Below are 27,518 nucleotides of genomic sequence, written 5' to 3'. Positions count from 1 at the left end.
ACAAGTAAAACTTCTTTCCTTAGTTTTAAGGTAATACAACTATATTGCTATTTTAGACTAATACTAATATATGCCTTGCTTTTTAAAAAAAGAAATAGACTTAGGAGGTATTACTATCTCTTTATGTAATTTTGCTTTGTTCAAGGCACATCAGGACAAACCAAAATGCATATAATTGCAAGGGACATTGAAATCTCTCACACAACCCCAGTTCTGTCCTGCCTGTAGAAATTCAGCAAGAGGACAAAAGAAATAAGATATAAGCCAGTCTGAATAAACAGAAGCCTTCAAAAATGGCTAGAGTAGGAGTTTACTCTCTTGAGTAGAGCAATCCAGGAGGATCTGCAGTAAAACATGGGGACGTTCCAGGAGGTGGTGACAGGAAAGTGGTTCTCGACATGCTGCTATGCCTTCTGTAGAACAACACCCCGGGTCACTCAGGCTGATAAAGACTAGCCATGTGTCTCATTTAAGAAGCTGCCATAAGGAATGAACAACTAACGTATTAGTGCTCTAGGCACTTTTTTATCCTAATGGAAGAATTTATTAACCCAAAGAACTGTCCACTCTATCTACAGGATGTGAATGAAGGTGCTCTTGATCCAGGAGTTCCTTCTCTTCTCCAGGGGTCTACCTTTATTTAATTCATGAATTTTCATACTAATCCATTAAATTAGCACAGTTTTCTTTCTCAAGCAGTGGTGCCCTCACTGAAATATCTTATCACGTTAGTAAAAACAACAGATATTGTACAAAGGGCTGTAGCCTTGTAGATTTGAATCCACATCATTAACAGATTATTGCCAAAAGAATACAGGCTTCGTTTTCAACATGCCCTCGCCCACAAGATATACTGGTATGAGCCTAAAGCAGATGTGCACTGGGCCCTGGAATCTGGAAGTTGCACCTACTCGGCTACTGGATTCGTCGTTGAACACATTCTTAGCCAAGAACCATAGCTGTGTACTCTTGAACTCTTGACTCTTGGTCAGCAATTTTTCTCTGTTCTGACTTGCATGCCTCTCTCATGGCATTTATCCCATTTTACCATGTTATTGCAGTGATTTTTATGTTAACATTATGCTCCCTAGGAGACTATGAAGACTCTGAGGGCAAGGACAGTCCCAGCATATTGACAATATGTGCTGACTGGTTGTACAATGCGATTTACAGCCCAATGGAAAGTAAGAGAATAAAGGTGGTGTTTTATGGCTTCTTTGACAATTGCACCGAGGCGGTGCGTGCACGCACGCATGCACACACACACACACAAACATCCCTTGTAAGCTGTACCCAACAGCTGCAGTCTGCTCCATGAGAAATTTGGACACCCACATGTGCACACAGTGGCACTGGGAGAAGTGGCTTTTCTGAGGTTGCATAACGTTCCCCTGCTGGAGTTCGTTCACAGGATTGTTCCCACAGGTTGATCACGCCCTCACTACTGCTGCCTTCAGTAGGTTTCCCTGAAAATAAGATGCTGAGATTCATAGGCAGGAATAAATCCACACAAATAAGCAGCAAACAGACCCATTCCTTTGTGCTTAGTTATGAATCTTTTTAAAATGCACCTACTGTTAGTTCTCTAAAGAAATCCCAAGCACAGAGCACGGCCCCAAGTTATATTTTACATGCCCACAGTTTAATGTGGGTGTTAGATCCACCATTCAAATGGTAGGGGGTTTAAATGGTCCCTTTTCTCAGCTCAATCCTGTTACCTCTAAATTCTAGTCATTCAAGTTACTGCCTTTAGTTAACAAATTATGAAAACAGCCAGAGTGAATCAAAGACTCATAGATAATTTGGAGTCTGAAGAGGCACTGATAGATGAGAAGAATAAAGGCTACGAAAGAAGGGCGAACATAGAGGCGGTCAATACCCTTCTCTAAAATTTAAAAAAGGAAACACAAAATGAAAACCACCCCACAATATTAGCCTCATGTTTTCTAGACTAGCTTGCCAAGGGATTCCCAGAAAGTGAGGAAATCCCAATGGCCTGCCAACCATTGGAGCAGGTTTACATTTCTAATTATACATATTTCCATGAATTGTAGGGTCATGGTTTGTCTGTTCAACCAGTTTGGAAACCAGCTGAAGACCACATCAACCTTTCCATGATGTTCCTTTATTCTGCACACTAAAATATTACCATTAGGTCTTTGTAAACATGATTGTTAATAGCTGCATGACAATATTTCATACAGAAGCACCAGTAACCTCTTTATTAGCCAGTATGTAATTTCCAGTTTTCGTGACTATTATCAATGATTTCATGAGACCTTTCTCAACACTCTGTTGTTGCTTCTACTACACGGATAACAATAAATGAAATTCCTGGGTCAAAAGTGATGAATATTTATAAGCTTACTGAGCCAAATGATTTTTGAAATAGGTTTTATCAACATTCCAGTGCAATGCAGAATTCCCATTCACTGAATCCTAAATAGCATCGGATATGCTCATTTTATTTTTTTTTTAATTATGTTTATTTATTTTTGAGAGAGAGGGAGAGACAGAGGGTGAGCAGGGGAGGGGCAGAGAGAGGGAGACACAGAATCTGAAGCAGGCTTCAGGCTCCAAGCCGTCAGCACAGAGCGCGACGCAGGGCTCGAACTCACGAGCCGTGAGATCATGACCTGAGCTGAAGTTGGACGCTCAACCGACTGAGCCCCGCCCCCCCCCACGGCGCCCCAAGGATATGCTCATTTTAAAACAAACTGATTTTTAAACTACTGATCGGAAAAACTGGAAGATCACTATTATTACAATCTGTATAATTCTGATAATGATATGTGATTTCCATATTTATTAACCGCTTACATTTCCTATATTATAATCATTTTTTTCTTAACCCTAAAAGATTAAGGTTTCTTAACCCTAAAAGGAATAAAATAAAACATTAGATTTTATTTAGTTTCACTGTATACTCCTGCACAAATAACTTCCAGAGGATCTAAAGGAACCAGAGTAGAAAGACATTTCCTAACCACTTATAGATTTCTTTTCACATTTTTGGAGGAAGTATCAGTGATCTATAAAAGTATTGCATATGACCCATTGTATTGTCTGTGTGCCTAATAGAAACAATTTCCTTCTTCTTTTAACATACAAGTCAGAATATTCTTTCTGAAGAATACAAAGTGCATCCATGTATGATTTGGGAGGAGAGATAGTAAAACACATGAAGTCACTTGGAAAGTACAGAATTTCTGCACAGTCATAAATATAAGCACACAAGTAGCAGTAAAAATGCTACTCATTCAGTCTGATATTAAGGCACAACACTGAAAGATCTAAAAAATATACTCAGGACTATTTTACTGTGGAAAGGCAACAAAATGAAACCTAAGTCGATATCACCTACTAACCACAGGTCTCATTCAAGTATTGTTTCTAGGAGAAACCTGGTGATATTTTTGAAAATTCTTTTTAAAATTGTTAATAGCATTTATATTTATGTCCAGCCACAAAAGAAAAGGGTACCGTAATGCTTCTTAAAATGTTTCCAATTAATATTTATGCGTACATATGAGAAGCGTGCTTTGGATAACAGGTCGTCATTTTCGGTTCTGATGGTCTTTTATACATTCTGTAGACTCATGACCTTGACAGAGAGTCTCCATCCAACGGGACCCAAAGGCACGGCAACTATATGAGTTTCACGTGGCCCTGCATTTTGCCCAATCTCCCTGCTGTTCCTCACTCCCTGTCCCCAAACTCTTTCTCATCCTCCTGACACTCCACTTGGGTCAAATAATCAGTACCTTAGGAAAACACACTGAAACAACGGCAATACCACTTTGCTCAATAACAAAGATCATTAAGAGCTTTCCCCCTACAACTTTAAAATGGGTAAATAAAAAGGCAGTTGGAAATGGAGTCAATACATTTTCGAAAGGGCTGTGTACAACTTGCAAAAAGAAAACTGAAGTGAGATTTTATCATCAAAGGGCACGTCCGCTCAAAGTTCTGACTGCAGGGTCTTCTGGACATACATCGGACAAACTCTCACCTGCTGGTACTGACCTCACTGAATCATCAAGAACTATGGTGACCAACACATATCTAATGCGTCACTGGACTATTGCCAGACCAACTGTGCAAGGTAAACTGTTATTTATTAGGATCTAGAGGAATTGAGCTCTACAATGTATTCAAATCAGTATGACTTTATATATGCTTTATATATGCACAAATTATATTCCAAAAATAATGTTTTTATAAAGTTCAAGTAAAAAACCACTTCTATGAATACAGAAAAGTATACATTCTCCCACTGGCAATGACAGACACATAATGAAAATATCTCATTAAGAATAGAAACAAAACCGCAGAATAGAATCAGGATAGACACAATCCGTGAGGTCCTGTTGCTAACATTATATCTGCTCTCTTTATCTATGGAGATTGAAGAATGGAGATTTCAAATTATTATTTTTGGTTTTGGGAGGCATTAGTGAAGAAATACTTAAATATCAATGAAATGTAATTTCTACTGAATTTCTTGAAATTACACAGCATCTGTCCTTGCATTATTAATCACTATTAATCTTTCAGATTCAACTGTGAAGTATAATAAAATTAATACCTGCAATTATAAAGCTAAGAATGTTTGCATATTAGTTTCACCTACTTTAGCATAAATCAAATGATGAGTAACTTAGATGACTCTCAGATATTAGTGAATGTACTCAGTCCACATGATCATTTTATGAATAGGCAACATTTTGCATGCATCACTTGTCTAAGAATGGTTTGCCAAATGGTTAGAATACTCTGCCAGTTCCTGCCAGTTTTCTTGGGGGTCAGAAAAATAAAATCACACTAGACCTTTCACAGGGAGGAATAAAGTATATGCTCTAAAATGTAAACAAAAGCAAGTAAACTATTTCTGTGTGTTAAAGGGGGTGAGTGGGGATGGGGGTGGGTGAACATGAAGGTAGTACAGAACACCTTCAGATATCATCAAATTTAGGAGCTAGAGTAGCAGCGACCATGATATTCATTCATTCATTCATTCATTCATTCAATACACATTTATTTGTTCCCACTATATGCTAGGCATAACATTGATTCTCTTGAGTAGCACTTTGTTAGTTATAATACAACAAAATCAAATCAGTATTAAGATAATTCATTCATGACAATATGTATGGATTCATCAATGGCATATCTGATATACAAGTCCCATATATATTATTTACAATTAGATTATCGTGCTAATTGGATGTTGAAATTCCACCAACTATTACGACTTTCTCTGAGTGTTGGTTTCCCAAATGGCAAATGTGGTTAGAATATTTCCTACCATTTCACAAAGAAACCTTGCTAAATAGTAATTCTACACCGGGAAATAACTTAACCTCTCCTTGGAGAAACATTTGCAAAAGGATAAATTGATCAAGGACATAATCAATTTACTTTTAATTTAATTAATTTAATTTACTTTTAATTTAATTATTTTGTAGATAAAGTGAAGTTATGAAAAAAGGATAAATGCTTTCATTATTAATAAGAAACAGCTATTGAGAACCTATTTAACTGTTTTTATATAGTCTTTCTGAAAGGCACTCTTATTGAATTCATATGCCTAAAGCCACTATATAATAATTGGGAAAAAAAGCTTTAAATAGATAGGCTAAGATTTTTTCTTAAGTGTGAAAAGACAGCCATATAGAATCATGCTCACTGGCACACATCTCAGTCTTGAAGCCATCCATACCCACTCGATTTTTAAAAATTCTCTGGATGTAGGTTTTGCTTCTTTAACTTAGCTGTGGGCAAACACAATTTGCTTACAGGTGTCCTTACTCAGCACATACAGAAGTACCCTCTGTTTATTTCCTTCCTTGTTTACTGGCCCTTCTCATGGTTGGTGAACTTTATAACAACAGCACTGATAACAGTCTTGTTCGTGGATATAGTCACAATCCCTAAAGCACAGGGCCTGGCATCTAATAGATACCAGAAATACAGTTTGAAATGAAGGAACAAATGAATGAATGGCACCATGCTAAGAATTATGGACACCATTGAGAATACAGAGACAAATCCACAAAATTTTTCCCTGGAGGCATGCGACAGACACCTGCAATCCTACCCCCACACACATTTCCCAGGCACATTGTGTGGTTCTATCTTTCTCTGGTTTGACTGGCTCAGCCTTCACAGGCCAGGTTGGATGGGCTAGGGAGTTAAGTTTACCTGGGCGTGGCCTTCAACCACTGCCATAGGGAATTTAGCACACAGATAACCCAGCTTCTTCCCCCGGGGCAGGAACACACTACAAAGCCTCACAGAGTTCCAGGGGACTGAAACTTCAGCTTCTCAGACCATCAACCTACTCCAACCATACATCCTTCCCTTCCCTCCCCCATTAGGGGATCAACTCCAAAATAAATTGTTTGCACTCAAATCCTTGTGTCAGCCTTAACTTCTGGAACAAGGCACTTATATTCTGGTAGGAAATGGCACACTTCAATCACTCTGGTATGATATGAGAAATAATAGAGGCTCTAACAGAGGAGGTGCAGATCAAGTGCTATGGAAGCTCACGGAAGGGGTACTTGAAGCATCAGTGGAGATGAGATGGTATTTAAAGAAGAAAGGAACCATGGATTATACATCAAGTCCGTCACTACAGGTCCCACTTCAGTGGGTTAAGTCATGAGTGATGGTTAGGATATAGGATATAAGAAGAAAGGGAGGATATTCCTAACAAAGTAAAAGGGATGAGAAATATACAGAGGCTGTACAGATTTGTATGAAGAACAGTGAGTATTTCTGTTTGGCTGGGCCATACGCTGTGTGAAGTGAGCAGGAAGAGGGTTGCAAGGGAATGCTGTAACTAGACACAGAACATACCGTAAATCTGCCCAAGAATTGTGATTATTGTCTGTAGGTGATGGGAACCCTTAATGATTTTTTTTAAAGGATAAGTGACATGATCCACATGTGCCTTAGGAAAATTGATCTTTCCATTGTGTAAAATACATTAGCACTGGGAAAGAGAGCTGTGAAATCCTTATAGAAGGCTAGTCCAATAGTCTAGGCAGCCAATAATGATGCCCAGAAGAAGGTTACAACAGACAGAGTGGAAGAGAAAAGGCAGAAGTGTATATATTAGAAGCAGCCAGGTTGGCTGTGGGGCAAGGACGTGACTATGAAAAGGAAGCACAGAAAGCAAGCAGACAGAGAGGGCTTTGAGTCAGACAGTCTTGGCTTTAACCCAGTGTGAGCTTTTGCAGGCTCCTTAAATCCTCTGACATGTGAACATTTCCATTTGCCAGAAAGGGAAGAAGACATCCCCACAGGCTTGTGAGGATTCAAACAGATAATGCATTCGAAGTCAAGCACGGTGCCTGGCGAATATTAAGCATGTGATTAATTGATGGTAGTTACTGTCAGTGTTGTTAAAACACAAACAAGTACCCAAAGACTTAAAAAAATGATATCCCCAAGGCCAAAACTTAGCCAAAGACATTAACATATCCAAATAAAGAATTTACCAATGAGAAAAACGGTGAGGTGTCTCATCCTAGAATTAATTATTCAAGACAGTAGGGGTAAAGACAGGCACATGCCTATAGCACACTGGTCTATGTGAATCATGCAATTCATGCTTCTTCCTCTACTTCCATGATCTCAAAACAAACCTGAGATTATACTTCAGTTTCACTCGTTGGTCTGACTACAAGAACACAAAATGGCGGCCATGCAGACTTGAGATATCTGCTTTCTGTGAAAGTGGTACTCTCATTGGAGTTCGATAAATTCCCATTTGAAATGTATGCATATTCTCCTATGACATGGTTTAGCATGATAATATTCTCAAAATTAAGACAAACTCAAGTTTCCAAAAGTACAGACCTTAAGATTCATGTCTAGGCCAATAAGAATTTAGCAAAAAAGATCTGCTTGTACATTTCCTTTCACTTCCATGTGTGGCACACCAAGGTCCTCGACGCTCCTTGTGGGAGGGTCCCTTCCCTAAGGAAAGAAAAAAGCCTCAAGGCAACCTGGCTATGCATCCCTCATGACCTTGTAACATGAGAACACTTAATCCGACTGCATGTTTGTGTGTTACCATATATGGGAGACAAAAGAAGTAAAAAATATATAAATACACCATGTGGCATTCAGGGGCTCAGTTCTTCGGGTACGAACCCAACTGAGGGATGCCAGTAGGAACAAAGTTGCTTCCTGGAGAGAAAAGCCTCAGTGTCAGGACTCAATGTGGGAATCCGGCTACGTCCTGAATGAATGATTCAACTGTACAGCGTTTCCATCCTCCTTCGTTTATATTCATGATCATCTCATCGGCAACAAGCAGGTTGGAACCATTACGAACTTCAATATAAATCTCTTAACAAATATGACCCTATCGATACTCCAATCTACCCTGGGAAGTTCTGCAGCACAAAGTATAGTACACTGAGCGGACACTGGCTTTCCACTGCGCCTAGAAGGCAAGTAAAACAGAAACAAGATGACACACGGTTATATTGACTTATTTTTTGATAACTTATGAAGCAAGGTTTGCTGTCTACTGATAGAGAGTTGGGCAGAACAAGACTAAAGGCAGAGAATATCTGGACACAGTGGGAAGAGGGAACAAGGAGAGACGACATCGGCTAGCGCTTCTGTCTTACAAGAGCTGGGAGTTACCAAACTGCTGTGGCTCCCCAACACTCAGTTTCCATAAAAGCTCCTGAGACTATCGCATGAGATTATGGAAGCTTCTTAAAGTTCTAACATCCTCTCTGAAGCTGCTAATACTCCTTAGCCAACACAGGTCCAATCTTACTTCTTTTTATTTCATAATGGGATTCCCATAGATAAATAATAAAAAAATTATAAAATATTTATCACGACCTATGTTATTTTTTTCTGATTAAAAAAACACTCTCAAATCAGGGTATTCCTGTTCTCGAACATAGCGCCAATATTTATTATTTATTACAGCCAGTGAGGCAGAGCGGTAACTCAGATCCGGGCTCACCTCAAGGTGCTTAATAAATATTGATGACTCAATCTTGTGTCTAAAGGAAAAATAGATGTTCTGTTGGTGGGGGGGGGGAGCTCAGGTTTCCTCTCAAGACATGACACAAAAACATTCCATTACAGAACTCAATTTTTCACTGTTTAGCACTTTGCTTTAGCAGAGACTTTTGAGATCGATTGTTCTTTAATTCACCCACAACTGCACTTAGCAGTTACTCTCTATTTACCTCGAGATGTTGCCATCAAAAAGTCTGTGTTCTTACATAGCTCTTTTCTACATCTTCCCCACAGATGCACTAAAATTTTGAAGCTTCTTGTCAAGATATAACTGGAAAGAGACATGGTGTAATAACTCTTTAAACAGGGCCTTCAAGCAAGCCTTCATATGTTTCCCAAAAATCAGACCGAATGAAGCATAAATGTTCTGTCCTTCATGCAGGCATCTGACTATCACTCTGAGATAGAACCAGTTCCTGTTAATAAATGTAGCCAGAGACTACCATGGCTCCTACCTTCTATCAGAACATCAGTGAACATGTATACCAAGCCCCAAACCCAAAGGCACAATTTTTGACCTTCACAGAAAATTGGCAGTCAAATTAAACTTGTCTAAAAACATACAACACCAGGTTGTGTTCAATAACATAGGAAGCACAGAAGCGCCATCTCTGTTCCAGGTCCATAAGAATATCTAAAACCACACAGTCGAGCAGGGGCTCACAGCCTATGACATGCGGACGATGATGAGGGAGAGCGACTACTGACACAAGACGCCATTATCCCCCAAGACGCCACTACCTAGGTTTTGTAAGGACATCTCCAGCGCTCTGCCAGGAACAGAACCAACAATAGGGTGTAGTCAGCGTCCAATACCATCGCTGTCACCCAACCCACTCAACACAAAACAGGGGATTTTGCCTGTTTTTGTTTTGTTTTGTTTTGTTTTTTTATCTCCACATTCCTGACTCCTCCCTTCATCTCCCAGTTACTGGGCTCCTTTCTGCCCTTTATCTTACATGTTTGCTTCCACCCCTACTCCCATTCTACACCTCTGTCCGGACAAAGTCTTGCCTTGTTCGGAAAGACATCTTTCTTCTCTGTTGTCCCCACACTCTATGAAACTATTGTTCAATAGATTCTTAGATCATTTTACTATGTTCCATGCACTTTACCAAGTATTTCCCACATCTTAATTTATTGAATGCTCCTAATAACTCTACAAAATCAGTACGATTATTATCTCTATTTGTAGTCGGGGAAAGAGGTAGAAAAAGGATATTGATCTTCCCAAAGTCTTCAGTAAGTAAGGAACACAGGATGTGAGACTGGGCAGTGGGGCTGAAGGAAGAGCTCCTGCTCCTCTCCTCCCCCAAACCCTACTGCCAGACTGCATCATTGTGTAATATGAATTCTTCAACACTGATTAAAATTTGTTAGGATGTGCTTTATGTATCGCTTAGTAGATGATTTTAAAAAATAAATGCACAATATGTAACTAAAAAGGGCTTATATATACACACTGTAGTTTTAAGCAGTTTTTAATAAATAACGTTTGTTGTTCAAATCTCTATTTTTGCTTATTTTTCATATTCTTGACCTATCAGTAATTGAGAGAGATGTATTCAAACTTCCCCTTATGACAGCGGAGTTCCACAGTTCTATCAATTTTGCTCTGTCAATTCTTTAAGCTTTTTTGGTTAATTGAACCCAATTCTAAAATTTTTTTTTCAACATTTTTTATTTATTTTTGGGACAGAAAGAGACAGAGCATGAACGGGGGAGGGGCAGAGAGAGAGGGAGACACAGAATCGGAAACAGGCTCCAGGCTCCGAGCCATCAGCCCAGAGCCTGACGCGGGGCTCGAACTCACGAACCGCGAGATCGTGACCTGGCTGAAGTCGGATGCTTAACCTTAAGACTGCGCCACCCAGGCGCCCCGTTGAACCCAATTCTAAAAGACTGTATCTGTGTGGGGAACTACAGTGAACTCGGAGTGGAAGAAGAAAAGCGACCACAATGATTCATATTCGAGTGTGAAGGAATCCCCACTCAAACTTTCCAAGGCCATTTACATTTTGAATCAAATGATTAAATAATCTTTTTACTTTAAAAATTGAAATAAACCTTTTACTTGTGAATGTTATTTTGAAGTTATTGATGGACATATTTCTATGCAAAAGTAGTTTCCTGAACTGCTTGAATCTCACCAGGACTTTCATCTCAAAGAAAGCTGGCTTCGGGCTCACAAATCTTGTTTCTATCCAAACCAATACTCCTGCAAATTCTCTCCACTCTGATCCATTTTACTGACAGACATTCCTACAGTTCATTGACTAATTGTATTTTTTCATTGTCCATTGCATAAAATGGGCGTCATGACAGTCAAAATCTTTACAACCTGACTTCAATTTCCATGTTGAGCCCCGAATGCTTACACACTTACCTTATGCTATAAACAAAGCAGTATTTGCTGGACCTTGACCATGATTTACATTTTCTTATGTCCACATGGTTCTTTCTGTTTGTAAGGCATTTTGTTCCATCTCTACCTGTAAAGATCAGCCATCCTGTGCAGCTAATTGCAAATGTTTATTTTGTGACGATCAAGCCTTTCACCAAATGGGATCTTTCTCCTACTCTACTGAAACAAAGATTCTCTTCCAACAGTCAGGAAGTGAACTAAAAAAAAAAAAAAAAAAAAAACCTTCAGTTTTGTTAATTGTACATTTGTTTTACCTTCCTCTGCCTGTCATTCTCCATGCATTCTGAGGGCAAAGACTGTTTTACTTATTTCTTCATTTCCCCAAACACCTAGCTCAATAAATATTTGTTCAACAGGCTCATACTTTTGCAAGATGGTGAAACTCAGGTATAAATCTAATACGAAAGGCAGTGAAGAGTCTCATATGCCCATATTCTGTAATTCACACTCATCATGGCTTTCACTTTTGTTTGACACTAATAACCAAAAGTATGTCATGTAATGATCTTCTGGAAGATTAATGGAAAGAGTAGTGTTTCTTCAAGAAGAGTTCTGGGCATTTTTTTCAAATTTCAACAAACGTGTTCAAATCTGGATGTTTCAAATCGAACATTTTACATCTATTAAAATGTATCAATGACTCTCTACTGAGATGGTAACAAGTTAAAATTGAAAAAAAGGGAGGGGCGCCCGGGTGGCTCAGTCTGACTTCCAAGTAGAGGCGTCCAACTTCGGCTCAGGTCATGATCTCATAGTTCGTGAGTTCGAGCCCCGCGTCAGGCTCTGTGCTCACAGCTCAGAGCCTGGGGCCTGCTTAGGATTATGTGTCTCCCTCTCTCTCTACCCCTCCTCTGCTCCTGCTCTGTCTCTCTCTCTCAAAAATAAACATCAAAAAAAAATTTTTTTTAAGAAAAAAAGGGAAAACATTTACTTCTAAATTTAATTATTTCTGATTCATTTCCTGCGTACGACCGGCAGCATATTTCATAGAACGATTTTATGTGGCACCAAATACCATCCCTGTTCTGATTGCTAATGAGGAGCATCTTAAGTGAACCAGTTGTCAATTCAAAGAGCTCCTGTTATCTCTGTAAGTGATGTTTTCAATTCTAACAAAATGGCAAAGGTGAATCTCAACTACAGTAATCTAAGAGCTCTTCCAAGGCACGGTGAAAACATTCCCAGATTCCCTACTTCTTACCAAGGAGCAAACGGGATGTTATATGTTAAGTCATTCCAAAAAGAGTAAAAGGCACAAGAAAATGAAAAGCTGTAAATTCTATCAAGTACTGGTCTGTCTACCTTCTCGGTAGGTAACTTTATATTCTTTTACTAATTTGAGGTATGTAAAAATATTTCAATTGTAGTTTGCAGTTAACAAGACACAAAACTCACCTTTCTTTTACATTTGTTATGTACAAACGATTGCTTTGAGGCTGCACATAAGATCCCCTCCACATAAGGAACAGAATGGAAATCTCAAAATAATAAGTGAACAAGTCTGTATGCTACAGCAGCATTGGCTATTTTTGCTAAATACACTGCATTCCTTTACCGATACGATTATTCTCCGTGAGTTCAGATTATTAAATTCCATGTGTCTATTTCTCCTGAATCTCCAGTGTTGACAACACAGTTCTTTGAACAATGTAAACTCAATAAATATTTGTTAACTGACCTGAGAATTAATTAATACTCATTAGTCAGGAATAATTTTTGAATCAGAAGCATTGAATGCCCTCTGGTAATTAGCTTAATATCTTGAATATGTAATTGAAGCTAGTAATAAGAATTAGAAATGTTTAGCATATGAAAATATATGTGCTAAACAGTGGGGTAGGGAATCTCATGCACATTGCTTGATTTACTTATATTATTTCTTCTTTCACCTGCCAAGGATGAGTCTGAGGATGTGGGAATGAATGAGAGCACAAAAGTGAAGAATCTAAAGTCAACCAGCTTGGGGCGCCTGGTAGCTCAGTCAGTTAAGCATCCGACTTCGGCTCAGGTCATGATCTCCAAGTCCATGAGTTCAAGCCCCGCGTGCGGCTCTCTGCTGACAGCTCAGAGCCTGGAGGCTGCCCCAGATTCTATATCTCCCACTCTCTCTGGCACTTCCTCTGCCTGCACTCTGTCTCTCTCTCAAAAATAAATAAATAAATAAATAAATAAATAAATAAATAAATAAATAAATTTAAAGTCAACCAGCTGAAAAAAGGCCACTGAGCCACAGGAGAAAGTGTCAATATACAATACACATGTAACATATGGGGGAGTCACTAGGCAAGGCCACGTCGTTTGTGCCCTGAGACTAGAAGATGAGCAGCAAAATGAGTAGCATAACCATTAATACAGTTCCCAACATCTGATCATCTGATCCACAGAATACTATTCTGGGGTGATGCTCCTTGGAAATCAATTTGGGAACCGCCTTGGGATATAAGGGGGCCCCAGGGGTTCAGTTGGTTAGGTGTCTGACTCTTGATTTCAGCTCAGGTCATAATCTCACAGTGAGTTTGAGTCCCATGTCAGACTCTACATCGACAGTGTGAAGACCGCTTGGGATTCTCTTTCCCTCTCTCTCTGCCCCTCCCCTGTCTGCACTCTGTCTCTCAAGGTAAGTAAACAAACATTTAAAAAGAAAGAAAGAAAGAAAACCCTAAGAAACCTTTTTTAACGTTGTCAAAAACATATTTTAGAAACTGTGTTCTAAGATGATTTTCTCTTAAATGATTAAAAAGGAAAGAATCTGTAGTGACAGAGAAAATTTTAAGTTGCGTGGGAACTCACTGCCAAGTTCACTTTTACATAGAGAACTGTCAGTGTCTCTGCCATCTGAACAGCCAGAGCTGTATATATAATAGAAATACAATGCGTGGGGCGCCTGGGGAACTCAGTCAGTTAAGTGTCCAACTCTTGATATTGGCTCAGGTCATTGATCTCACAATTTGTGGGTTCAAGCCCTGCATCGGACTGTATGCTAACAGTGCAGAGCCTGCTTGGGATTCTCTCTCTTTCTCTCTCTCTGCCCCTTACCTGCTCACATTCTCTCTCTCAAAATAAATAAACAAACGTACAAGAAAGAAAGAAAGAAAGAAAGAAAGAAAGAAAGAAAAGAAAAGAAAAGAAAAGAAAAGAAAAGAAAAGAAAAGAAATACAATGCAAACCATACAGGTAATTTTAACTACTCTGGTAACCATTAAAAAGTGAAAAAGAAACAGGTGAAATTAAGTTTAATAATACATTTTATTTAATATCATATATCCAAAATCTTATCATTCGGCATGGAATCAAAATAAAAATTATTCCTGAGATGGTCTTTCTCTTTTCATACCATATCTTTGAAATCTTGTATTTTTTTCCATTAGCAACATATCTCAATCATATGCTAAAATGTCAAAGGTCAAATATACTCCTAGCAAAACAATAAAGGTATGCTTGAGGTGAATTTATTTTATACTGCATACTTAATTTAAATAGGTAATTTAATTTAAACTGACTGAACTTAAATAAAATTGTACAAATGCATTCCATCAATCTCACTTGACAGCATTTCAGGTGCTCAAAAGCCACATGTAGCCGGGGGCTGCCATATGAGACAGCACAGGTTTAGAAGCTTAGCGTATCATCTGCACGAAAACAGAGCCAGCTTACAGCAAGGATGTCATCCACCGAGACGAGAAAAGGTGCATGAGCTTCCAGCTGTCCAACACGAGGGTCTATCCAGGTCTTACACAAGGTCACCATGGGAATTGAATTTCTCAAGGAAGGGAGATAAAATGATTTGACTCGTGTTTAACTCATACTACACTGACCTAGATCATATTTTTTAAAGTCTCGTCATAAACTACAATCCATTTAAACTTTTTATATCTGGATGTGTTTGGGAATGAAATGGATAATACACGAATTCCTTTTTTTTTTTTTTTTTTTTTTGGAAAAGAAAAGGGAAGGAAAAAAGAAAATAAAAGTTACTCTTTGGGGCAAATCCCTAGCCACGACAATATTATTTTTGGTAAATAAATAAATAAATAAATAAATAAATAAATAAATAAATGCAATAAGCAAACAAAAACTCACAAATTGTGATGTTAAAGTGATAAGTAACAACTTTTAAGTAGACACTAAATTTCCATTAAAATAATAATTATACCATATTCACTTCATTGGGCAATTCTAATAGAGAATCATAGACCCTAAATGATATTTTCTTAAATGTTACCATGGAAGTAGTTTACACTAAAATGTCATAAAATAAAATATTTAAAATTAGATAATATTTAAAATTAGAAAATAAACTTCCTTAAGGAGTATTAATTTTATTAAAAAGCTAAACAGTACTAAATTTGAAATAACTGATTTTTAAAATCGGTTCTATAATGTAGGGTAACCAAAAAAAAAAAAAAAAGCGACAGAGAAAGCCTCCTTTAAAGGGTGCATCCTAGAGTTCAGAGGTGCAGGTCTGATGGGTGGTAAGTTTAATTGGGAAGCCTCTTGACTGAGTGATAAAACAGAGCAGAAATTGATTAATCTCTGTGAGTTACAATGCTGTGGGAATGTGCTATTAAGCATTCCAAAGCGGCAACTTCATTTCCTCCGGGGCAAAGCATACTTAGAAAGGAAAGCTGCTCTCCCGTAAAATAATCTATTTTGTAGGCTTAGGAGGTTTCAGCTGGATGACATACCTTAACCTTCCTGGAGTGGGTAAAGTATTGTTCAGACTCATAGCAAAATACCAGAGTGTGTTCCAATAATATTTCACATGGCTTTGCCCAAGGTAGAGGTAAAAGAGAAGTCGCATTTGTATTCTTACGGAAGCCTTCTTTCAGGTTAAAGATAATAAGAAACTGACCTTGAAGAATATCTCTGTTTTGTAAAGAGTTGGAGGACATTATTTAGATTTAAAAAAAATAAATAAATGACAGCTATCTGGTGCCAAACAACTGGTCTTTGAATTAACCACAAATAACTAACTGAGTTGAGTATTTTACTTTAAAACCACCTATTTATTTATCAATTACAAGATTGGATCAAGTTATCTCATACAAGTACAGGTTACTGAACTATAATAAATAATTATTCCTTAAAACAGACCTAATTAATTTTAACACAACCTTTTACTGTATGTATCACCTGCTCAATGGTATTGAATATGTATGAATGCAAATCCTATTAAGGCACTACCTTGTAAAATAATTATGTCTCAGATGTTAAATCATGATGAGAAATATACTGCAGAAATTCATAGATATTATCCTCTGTGAATGGTTGCCCGCCTCAAAATAACTTAAAGGAAACTCAAACTTACTCAATGCTCTGTTATTGACTACAAACACATTATACATATTTATATACACTTTATTTATGATTTAAATTAATCTCAAATGAAATTGATGTAATCAAGGCACACAGAATTTTTGAACATATATCAAAAATATAAATTTTAAATTTTGCAAAATATATTTACTTCTATTATCCTATCAGTGTTGATCTTAGAAAAACAGTAATATATGAAATAAAGACTTAATCATTGCTACATGGTACACAATGAAACAAAACTATTAAATGACTTGAATTTAGTAATTTATAGCATGTCAGATATTTTACCTGTGTATCCAACATAGCTTCATTACACAAATTACACAACACTTTTACTTTTCTTCTACATTAGAATGCCAACCTACAAATTTTCTAATTATCTTTCACAGTTGTATTAGCCAACATTTAGACTGGCTATACCCTAGTACTATGGTTTAATAAGATGAAAGCAGATTTTTATGAGATTCATAGTTGCTTTTTAAAGCCAACTAGTTTATGTTCTAAATCCTTCCAAAGAGATTCCAGATTCCTAACAATTTGTTCATAGTCAACTTGCCACCTTTTAGATAAACAGTCCACACAAGAACAAAGCTTCTTCCTTAGGAAATAGTCCTTCTGGCCCCGGCTCTCTCTTTGGCCATCTGCCCTTTGGATGTTTGTCCTCTTATCGAAGGCCTTTCCTAGAATATTGACACATTTCTAACTTCTGCAAGTCTTATTACTTTTCTAAGGTTTATAGTCATTTTTTTCCAATTTTTAACTGGCGTCTGCTTACAGGTTACCAACGAACTTCAGTCCTTGATTCTTCCAGACCCCAAATCTATTGTTCAAATTCTAGGCAGCAAAATAAAAAATCTTTCTTGTTACTGTTTTAACTTAAACAAATCTGATCATGACAAACACAGTGGAGACTTCTTGAAAATTCTGAACAGACGATGAATAAATACAATGCTATTATTTGCCAAAACTTGAAAAATTGAAGCATTTATGGTCAGCTGAGCTTCAATAAAAGTTCCAAGAACACACAATAGGGAAAGGACAGTCCCTTCACTAAATGGGGCTGAGACTGGTTTTCCACATGTGGAGGAATGAAATTGGACCCTTAGCTCACTAAAATCAAATCACCATGGATTCAAGTATTAAATGTTAAGACCTGAAACCACAAACGTTTTCGAAGAGGACATAGGGGAAAAGCTTCTTGCCATTGGTCTGGATGATGACTCTTTGGACGTGATCCCAAAAGCTCAGTGAACAAAACAAAAACAGACAAATGTTATTGCATCAAACTAAAAACCTTCTGCACAGCAAAGGAAGCAACAGAGTGAAGAGGCATCTACAGAATGGATAAAAAATGTGCAAACCATGTATCCGATAAGGGGGTTAATACCCAAAATATATAAGGAGCTCAAGCAACTCAACAGTAAGAAAACAACCCCAATTAAAACATGGGCAACGGATCCGAACAGACATTTCTCAAAGGAAGACATGCCACCAGACACATAAAAAGGGGCTCAACATCAACGAGTAGCAGGGAAGCGCAAATCAAAACCACGAGACATCACCTCAGACAAGTTAAGACAGCTATTATGAAAGACACAAAAAGATAACAAATGTTGAAGAGGATGTGAAGAAAAGGGATCCCTGGTGCACTACTGGTAGGAACGTAAACTGGTACGGCCATTATGGAAAGAATATGGTGATTCCTCAAAAAGTTAAAAAGATAGAACTACCATAGGATCCAGAATTTCCATGTCAAGGTACATATACGAAGTAAACAAAATCAGTATCTCAAAGAAATATGTGTATTCCTGTTTTCTGTTCACTGCAGCATTATTCATAATAACCAAGATATAGAAACAACCTAAATGTCTATCAGTAGATGAATGGTTCAGAAGAAACACATATACAGTGGAATATTATTCATCCCTGAGGAGGCAGGAAATCCTGCTATTTGTGACAAGATGGATGAAACTGGAAGACATTGTGCTAAGTGAAATAAGTCAGACAGAGAAAGACAAATATCATATGATCTCACTTATATGTGGAACTTTTTTTAAAAAGTCAAGCTCATAGAAGCAGAGAGTAGAATAGTGGTTACAAGGGGTTAAGGTTTGGGAAGAAATAGGACGATGTTGGTCAAAGGGTATAAATTTGCAGTTGTGTAGGATAAATAAACCTAAATATCTAAAGTACAGACATGGAGCACCTGGGTGGCTCAGTCAGTTGAGCGTCCAACTTCAGCTCAGCTCAAGTCACAGTTCGTGACTTTGAGGCCCCCCATAGGATTCTGTGCTGACAGCTCAGAGCCTGGAGCCCACTTTGAATTCTGTGTCTCCCTTTCTCTCTGCTCCTCCCCTGCTCACACTCTGTCTCTCTCTCTGTCTCCTTCAAAAATAAATAAACATTCAAATTAAAAAATTTTAAGTATGGACATGATGACTATACTTAATAACACTGGGGCGCCTGGGTGGGTCAGTTGATTAAGCGTCTGACTCTTGATTTCAGCTCAGATCATGATCTCACAGTTCGTGGGATCAAGCAACACATCAGGCTCTGTGCTGACAGCACGGAGCCTTCTTGGGATTCTCTCTCTCTCTCTCTCTCTCTCTCTCTCTCTCTGTTTCTCTCTGCCCCACTCCTGCTTGTGCTCTCGCTCTCTCTCTCTCTCTCTCAAAATAAATAAATAAACTTAAAATAATTTCATCCCAAAATATTTAAAAAATAATAATACTGTATACACTCATCACACAGCAAAATACGCGAACTGCGAGATGTTACTTTGCCAGTAGTAATCATTTCACTCTGTATATTTATATCAAATCATCACATTGTACACCTTAAATATATAGAATTTTTATTTTTAAAAACCTCCTCATGAAAAAATGTTAAAGAGATGATGAAGAAATACAATGCTGCATTTGCCAAACCTTCAAACTAGCAGAATTTTTTTAAAGTACACAAAACTGATTCAATTTTCATTTATGTCAAGGCAAATGAAAAAATGACACACTACTGATACACAGAATACGTTCTATGAGGAGTTTAATATAATTTTTCTGCTCAAATTCTTTTGACAGCCTGAAGACATTGTAAATAAACTTTACAAAGATACAGCACCCTTATTTTTAAAGTTCTCAACAAATGCCAACACTGGGGCCAAATTAACAGGATATAGATGAATACAAATAAATACAAAGTGTTGCCTTTAGGTTTAAAAAGTTAGTTGCACCAATAAAGATGTGGAGTAGCAGCTCTGGGAATCTGAATGTAAGGTGAACAAAGAGATTGGAGAAGCCAACAGAAAGAGCTAACACAGCTCGTGGCTGCACGGACACAAGGGCACATCCAAACAGGAGAAGACTACGTTGAGGAGTACCGTGTTCAGTTCTGATTGGACGTTTTAATAAGAGATATTTACAAAATAGAGGCCATACCGAAGAGTGCTTTCAAAATGTTGGTCTCTGCTGACCACGAAGACATTTTCTCAAATCCAAGGAACCCTTTGAGAAAAATAAGAACTATATCGTTCATAGTTTTCCTACATATGACAAAATTAAGTTGTCAAATAGGGGTTGTTTCATTGTGAGATTATTTTCTTCCTACTTTTTAAGTGAAATTTATTATCTTTATTATGCAATAAAAATGAAATTAGGTACACGATAGTGATTTTTGTTTAAGTTTGTTCATTTATTTGAGAGAGAGAGAGAGTGCAGGAGGGGCAAAGAGAGAGGAGAGACACAGAATCCCAAGCAGGCTATGTGCTGTCAGCACAGAGCCCGATGCGGGGCTTGAATTCACAAAACGTGAGATCATGACCTGTGCCAAAACCAAGAATCAGATACTTAATCGAATGAGCCACCCAGACACTTTGATAGTGATTTTTTAATGCAATCATCTGTGAAACTTTTGATCTGATTTGAATTTATTGGTCCATTAGATTGAAAAGTCTGGGAACTAGTCCAAAAACTGATACCAGAATATTTGGAAATTACACACACACACACACACACACACACACACACACACACACACACATCTGAGGTTTAAGTAGAAGGAAAGGATGTATTCTCAATTTCTTAATTTGGGAGTCGGGGTTACAAACAAGCAGATCACTGGGTGATTTTCTTCAGATGTCCAATCAACTCAAGACATAAAGAGCTTTCCAAAAGCTGTCTTGAAAATTTTGGTGAAAAAAACCTGTCATTAAATGAATTTAAGCGAAACCAGCAGGGAAATCATGAAGGAATCAGAAAGGATTTCTGTCCTTTGTATGAAAGTAGAGACGTCTCTCAATGATGTTTTCATTCTGAGACCACATGAGTTTGTAGTTCACTACAGTCAGAAAAGTCTGCACATCTGTCTTCTAAATTCACTGGACTGTTTCCATCTACCAGTATTCACAAGAATAATGTCTTCCTACACCTAGGCTATTAGAAAGGGTAGAAGATGTGCATATTGTGGTGTCGAGTCAACCAGAATACTTGGTCTTCCATTTTTGGTATTTGTTTAAACATCATTTTATTTTTCTGGGATTTTGCCATTTCACTCCACGGCTCATCATTTTTGGTTTTCTTGTCTTTGTTCACACTGTTGCTTCCAGTTGAAATGCTCTTGCTTTTTCTACCTGGTGGAGTGCCTCGTATCTTTCAAGGTTCAATTAAATACCAGTTTATCCAAGAATGTCTTTTTGATTACCCTGTCCAAAAGTAATCAGGAGCTCTTTTGTTGCATTTCATTCCAAAGTGATTTCTGTTCAACTTATTTTGCATACTAGATTATAAATGCCCAGAAAGCAGGAACTGTTCTCTACTTATCTCTGTAACTGCCACAGCTCCTATAATGAACTTCGGTTGATAGACAAAACTATTAGCTGCTCAAAATTAATCCCAAATATGCTTGAGTGCATGTGTATTTGCACACATATGTATATGTATATACACACAGGGGGGAAGTTACAGTCTACCCTATACTTAGGACTAATCCGAAGTTACAACTGGTCGCATTTGTCAGCATATAAAATATTGTTCAGGACAACCCGGAGCCCTGTTACTTAAGTAATAAAAAGTAGATCCAGGGGCGCCTGGGTGGCTCGGTCGGTTAAGCATCCGACTTCGGCTCAGGTCATGATCTCACGGTCCGTGAGTTCGAGCCCCGCGTCGGGCTCTGTGCTGACAGCACAGAGCCTGGAGCCTGTTTCAGATTCTGTGTCTCCTTCTCTCTCTGCCCCTCCCCTGTTCATGCTCTGTCGCTCTCTGTCTCAAAAATAAATAAACGTTAAAAAAAAAATTTAAAAAAAAAAGTAGATCCAGCTAATTCATTTGGCCAAAGTTTTTATTTATATATAATTCTATGACACTTTTATAGAATTCTACATAATATAGAGATGTGAAAAGTAAGGAAAAATGGGTCACAACCGAGGAAAACAAAAACCTACTTTCAATGATATTTAGGCTTGTTATACACAGAGTATGTAATGAAATCTTGCTTTCCAGGTACCTAAAGACATTGTGTCTAATTTTCATAATATCACATCTGTGTGACCTCAGAGTAAAATCTGCATCTTCCAGGTGGAAGCTAGAAGACTTTTTTGTGTGTGAAAAATATTAAATTATTTCTCTAGGGGCTCTAAATTTCCCAAGAACAATGGCAATGTTTCAAAACCAAATAGTAATTCACATTAACGAAGAGTACATTTCATCGAGATGTAGAACACTGCTCAAACTTTAATGTGCATAGAAAACATCAAGATAGAGTTTCTTATGAATTCCAACTTTGACGTAGTAGTTCAGGGCAGCACCTGAGTTCTGCTTTGTAAAACTTTTGTTTTTAATTCCTCATGTGACAATTTGCTAGAGATAAAAAACGTTTTTTTTCCAATGGGAAAGCCAAGAATTCTTACATGTTCCCTGGAAAAAAACAGAATTTCCCCAATGATATCTGGTACTTTAAGACCATGAGAAATACCTTCAAAAGAAGTGTATCATGATGATATCATGTTTAGTAGTGTCTGCTTCAGGCCAAGTTTGAGAGGGAGAAAGAATGAGTTTAAAACAGAAAAGATAAAGATAAACCGTTGATGAGAAAACATCATTCAGTGAAAAAGAACACTTAGAAAATATGACACTAGTGTTTAAGATAAACTACCTCTTTACCCATAATGAAGGTCCCGTAATTCACAAGACAGGTGGCAGGAAAGCATCACGTGAAAAACCCAAAGCAGATGATCCTCTTGACTAACACCAATGGCACTGTGATGACTAATGTAGTCTTCTCTTTGATAAATTCTGCGGTAGTCATTTCAGTATGCATATTCTGGAAGGCTCAGATGCAATCTGTACTTCTCAGAGAGCTAGATCAATAAGTCCTCCTCAGAAACACTAAGGTCACAGAGATACTGAATTACCACTAGGTAATTCAACTTCTATTTCAATTTGCAGAGGTTTCTCATTCTGATAAACCACAATTTTTAATCCATAGGCTGGTGGTCTCTTCACCTCCACCTGGATCTCTGTACTGGAAATCTCTTCTATCAGATAACTTGTTTTGCTTGAAACTTGGTCTTCTGGTAGTAAGAGCTGAGGACAGTGATCTCATTGGCTCACAGGACTGCTTCTTATGCGTTCAAGGATCAGCTCCTTTCCCTTTTTCTCTCCTAAACCCGTAGGGCCAGTTTGGATTCTGATTTTGTTTCACGCTTTGGATGCTTCCTTTGATTCTAAATTTAGGAATACTGTAAGAGTGTGAGAGAATACATTGGAATTCCTCAATGCATTTCATGGTAATCCGTATTAACTGATCTTTTTTCACGTGGTGCTTTTCTGCTGCCTGGAGGACACCAGGATTGTAGGCAACATCAACAACTGTATAAACACGCAACATATCAGACACAGCAGCTGGCCAGCCGGCACTTAGAGGTGCTGGATGAGTGGTTGACTGGGGAGATGGGGCCCTTTCCAACTGACAAAGTTTGATAGAAAGGATTTTCTTCTTTCGTTTTGGGGACCCTGGTTTGTAGACAGAGAGCTGCGGTTCTGGGGCAAAATAGAGCCATCTCCCCTCTTCCAGCGGCTGTTGAGTGAACTGCTCACGGGTCTGGTGTTGCCTCCAGCCGGCACGTCTGGGAGGCTCTGGAGCTCACTGACCTGAGCAAGCAGACCCTTTCAGGATGAGCCCGGGATTCAGATACATGGGCCGTTTAAGTCCCGTCTCTTGGTCTGTTGCCCTGAATTCTGCATTTTTAACAAGTTTCCCCCGTGAAGCAACGTTGCTGGTCCACAGACTGCACTTTGGGGAGCAAAGGTGCAGACTGGACTCACACTTGAATCTGTCATAACCAAATACTAAATCTGTTTAATATCAATGCATATAAAGCATAAACACAAAAATGCGTATAAAACAGAAGTAGGTAGGGGGCGCCTGGTGGCTCAGCTGGCTGAGCTTCTGATTCCTAGTTTGGGCTCAGGTCCTGATCTCCTGGGCTCAACCTTCACATCAGGCTCCACACTGACAGCATGGGGCCTGCTTGGGATTCTCTCTCCTTCTCTCTCTGTCCTTCTCTCGCTCTCTCTCTTCAAAATAAACTTTTTAAAAATGTATACAAATCATGATGGACATTATTTTAACATAAAATAAATGTTAGCCCAGGAAAGCCTGACATGGCTTTTGTAACCTCACAACTGTCTCCTTAAAACATACATGCCTAACTATACTGAACACCTCCAGGGATCCGTCACCATTTAAATTATTCCTTGTGGCCCATAAACCATGGATATCAATTTTCACAAGAACGTCACAGGTCTGAAACAATCCCCCAAGGCACAAGGGAAGAGGGTGAGTGAGCCGTGAAAGCAACAATTAACCTCAGTAAGCAGATCCACACTTTGCCTTTTTGCACGGTAAACAAGGGCGGATGCCCCAGCGCATTGCAAAATTAATTGTTTGGTCGCAATCAAAGGTTTAAGGATCAGATTTTGTTATAATGACATTAGGCATAGTGGTCAGACAAATCTTCACAATTAGTCTCATGACTTCTTTGTTGCATTATTATCGTAAGTTTCACTTACTAAGTTCACATTCAAGGCTACAAACTGGCATGTGTGTCTTAACTTCTAGTTGTCCATCATTATAAATGTGCACTCAAGGTTTTGTAAAGGAAAACATTACATGCAGATGTAACACGGGACTAAAGACTTATGTGAGGGGGCGCCTGGGTGGCTCGGTAAGTTAAGCTTCCGACTTCCGCTCAAGTCATGATCTCATGGTTCACAAGTCTGAGCCCTGCGTCGGGCTCTGTACTGATGGCTCAGAGCCTGGAGCCTGCTTCGGATCCTGTGTGTGTGTCTCTCTCTGCTCCTCCCCCACTCATTCTCTCTCTCTCTCTCTCTCTCTCTCTCTCTCTCTCTCTCTCTGTCTCAAAAATAAATAAACCATTTAAAAACTTTTTTAACTGAAAACAAGACAAGTTAACACAAAAGCCTTGCACTACACAAGCTCTGAGATGATTCCAGATGTGGTCTGTGCCTTTAAACCAGGAACAAGGCCATGGTGAGGCAGTATGTGTCATGTGAAGCCATCACAGATAAAAGCAGCACAATCCAGGTGAAGATGTAAGAATACATCTGAATTAGCAGTAGGGAAAGAAGACATTCCGCAGATGTTGTCATGGCGGGAGAAAGGGTAAGAGGTTTGTGGAAAGACTGGACATCACTGTAATGGAGGCTTCATTTGGGAGAAATACCAATTTGGAGGAGAGAGAGAGCAACATTACGCACAGCTTCACATTCTGCTTAACAATGTGCTTTTTCTTCCTTCAACAGATAACTACTGAAAGTCTATTTGAACAGCAAGGCACTAGATCTATAAAGAGGCAGGCCCTGATACTAAAAAACTTGCAATTTTGTCTAACGATAGGAAGGAGTTCTTGTAGATATACACAGCTGTACATATCACTATTCCCAAAGTATCTCTTTCAACAATTCTCGAACACTTAGGTCAATGTATGTTTCTGTGTAGGAACACAGTCTCTAGTCTGAGAAAGACTGAGCATGACTGATAGGAACAATGTCAGTTGCCTGGTGGGGAACCACGGAGGTCTCAGAGCAGTGGTATGAAGGATGCTTGTCGGGGGGTGGGGGGCCTGGAGGGCTCAGTCAGTTGAGCACCTGACTTCTGCTCAGGTCATGATCTCACGGTTCGTGGGTTCCAACCCCGTGTCAGGCTCCATGCTGACAGCTCAGAGTCTGGAGCCTGCTTGAGACTCTGTGTCTCCCCCTCTCTCTCTGCCTCTCCCCTGCTTGTGCTCTGTCTCTCTCAAAAACAAATAAACATGAAAACAATTTTTTCCTTAAAAAAAGAAAGATGCTTGTGGGTTTTGCAACAGACTCTGTCTTATGCTGAGGAGTCAATGGATTAAGAAGGAAGAGCAAAGTGCAAGTCAGGGACAATTACCGGCAACAGTGTCTTGAGGAGACTCCTTTACTTTGGTAGAAGTGGGTAGAGGTAATGGGCACATATGTGTCTCTCATGTCCTGCACACGGGTCTGGCTCTCCTGAATCTGGACCCATATTCCAATTAGTGCAGGAGACCACGTGCCAAACAGAAGCCATCAGCCAACACTTCGTGTTTTCTCTGTCCTACCGGCTCAGCACCTCCACCCATCCATGCTCTCTGTTTGGAGCCTAAATTAGCTACCTTCAATGGCATTTATTTTTGCCCCTCTCTTTCAGACTTCATTGCTGGGAACTGCTGATCTCTCCCTAGGGGGCCCGTCACTCTTACCAGAGTGTCTTCCGCTGAACCCTATTGCCTCTTTCTTCCTGCTGTGTCCTGAGGGGAACGGAGAAGCTATCCAGAAACTGCTATGCTCTTTAGTTTATGTAAAGCCAGAGCAGGCTTCCAGCAAGAACTTCTGTGTCATTTTCAACATTCTAGAGGGTGAACTATCTCTCTCGTAATAACCTATAATTCTACTAAAATACCAAACTATTCCCCATTCCAATCAGCAACTATTTATGACTAAGATAGAAATATGAAATAAATATATTTGACATAAACTTGTCAATAAGACACCAACATAATTCTGTTGACTTCAAAAGGAAAACGATTTTCATATCTTTTAAACACAGCAGGGGAAGACAATAATTTAAGCAAAACATTAATTTTGTAGTAACTCTGTTTATAATTCCTGTCTATAAAATTGAATCCCATCACCATCGTCCAGTTAACGAAAAGGGAGGGCCACTATGAGGTTATATCTTCGGCACACACAATTAGTTATTATATATTCTTGCTTTCCTAAAGCAAAGATTACCACAAAGAGGAGATCGATGTAGACTGTACAACATTGGCAAATCCTTCCATATACGACTGGGTTTGGTTGTTGTTACTATTTGTTAAGGGTTGAATTGTTTCCCCCTGCCAAAAAGAAAATGTGTTGTATTTCTAACCCCTAGTACTTCAGAATGTGTTGAAATTTGGAAATAGGGTCATTGCAAACATAACGTCAAGATGAGGTCATATCAGAGTCGGGTGGGTTCCTTATCCAATGTGACTGTAGATGACCATTGTAAAGACACGGACACACAGGAGATGCCAGGTGAAGACAGAGGACTGGAATGAAGTAGCTTATCTACAAGGCAAGGTAAACATGGGCACGACCAGAAGCTAGGACAGAGACTGGCCAGATTCTCCCTCAAAAGCCTGTGAAAGTATCAA

At 38.7% G+C, this 27,518-nt stretch overlaps 1 protein-coding gene and 1 pseudogene across 2 annotated transcripts in view; both read right to left on the bottom strand.

Moving 5' to 3' along the window:
* NALF1 (NALCN channel auxiliary factor 1) overlaps positions 1-27,518 on the bottom strand; it is a 631,361-nt gene that overhangs the window by 511,800 nt on the left and 92,043 nt on the right. The gene's annotated exons all lie outside the window — the stretch shown is intronic.
* Positions 22,090-23,967, bottom strand: LOC112861685 (PIH1 domain-containing protein 2 pseudogene; annotated as a pseudogene).

The sequence above is a fragment of the Puma concolor genome, chromosome A1 (genome assembly GCF_028749965.1).
Source record: "Puma concolor isolate L17-30 chromosome A1, mPumCon1.1.hap2, whole genome shotgun sequence".
NCBI classification, from domain to species: Eukaryota; Metazoa; Chordata; class Mammalia; order Carnivora; family Felidae; genus Puma; species Puma concolor.
Note: the sequence above shows the minus strand (reverse complement) of the source record. Positions and strands in the feature narration are given on the sequence as shown.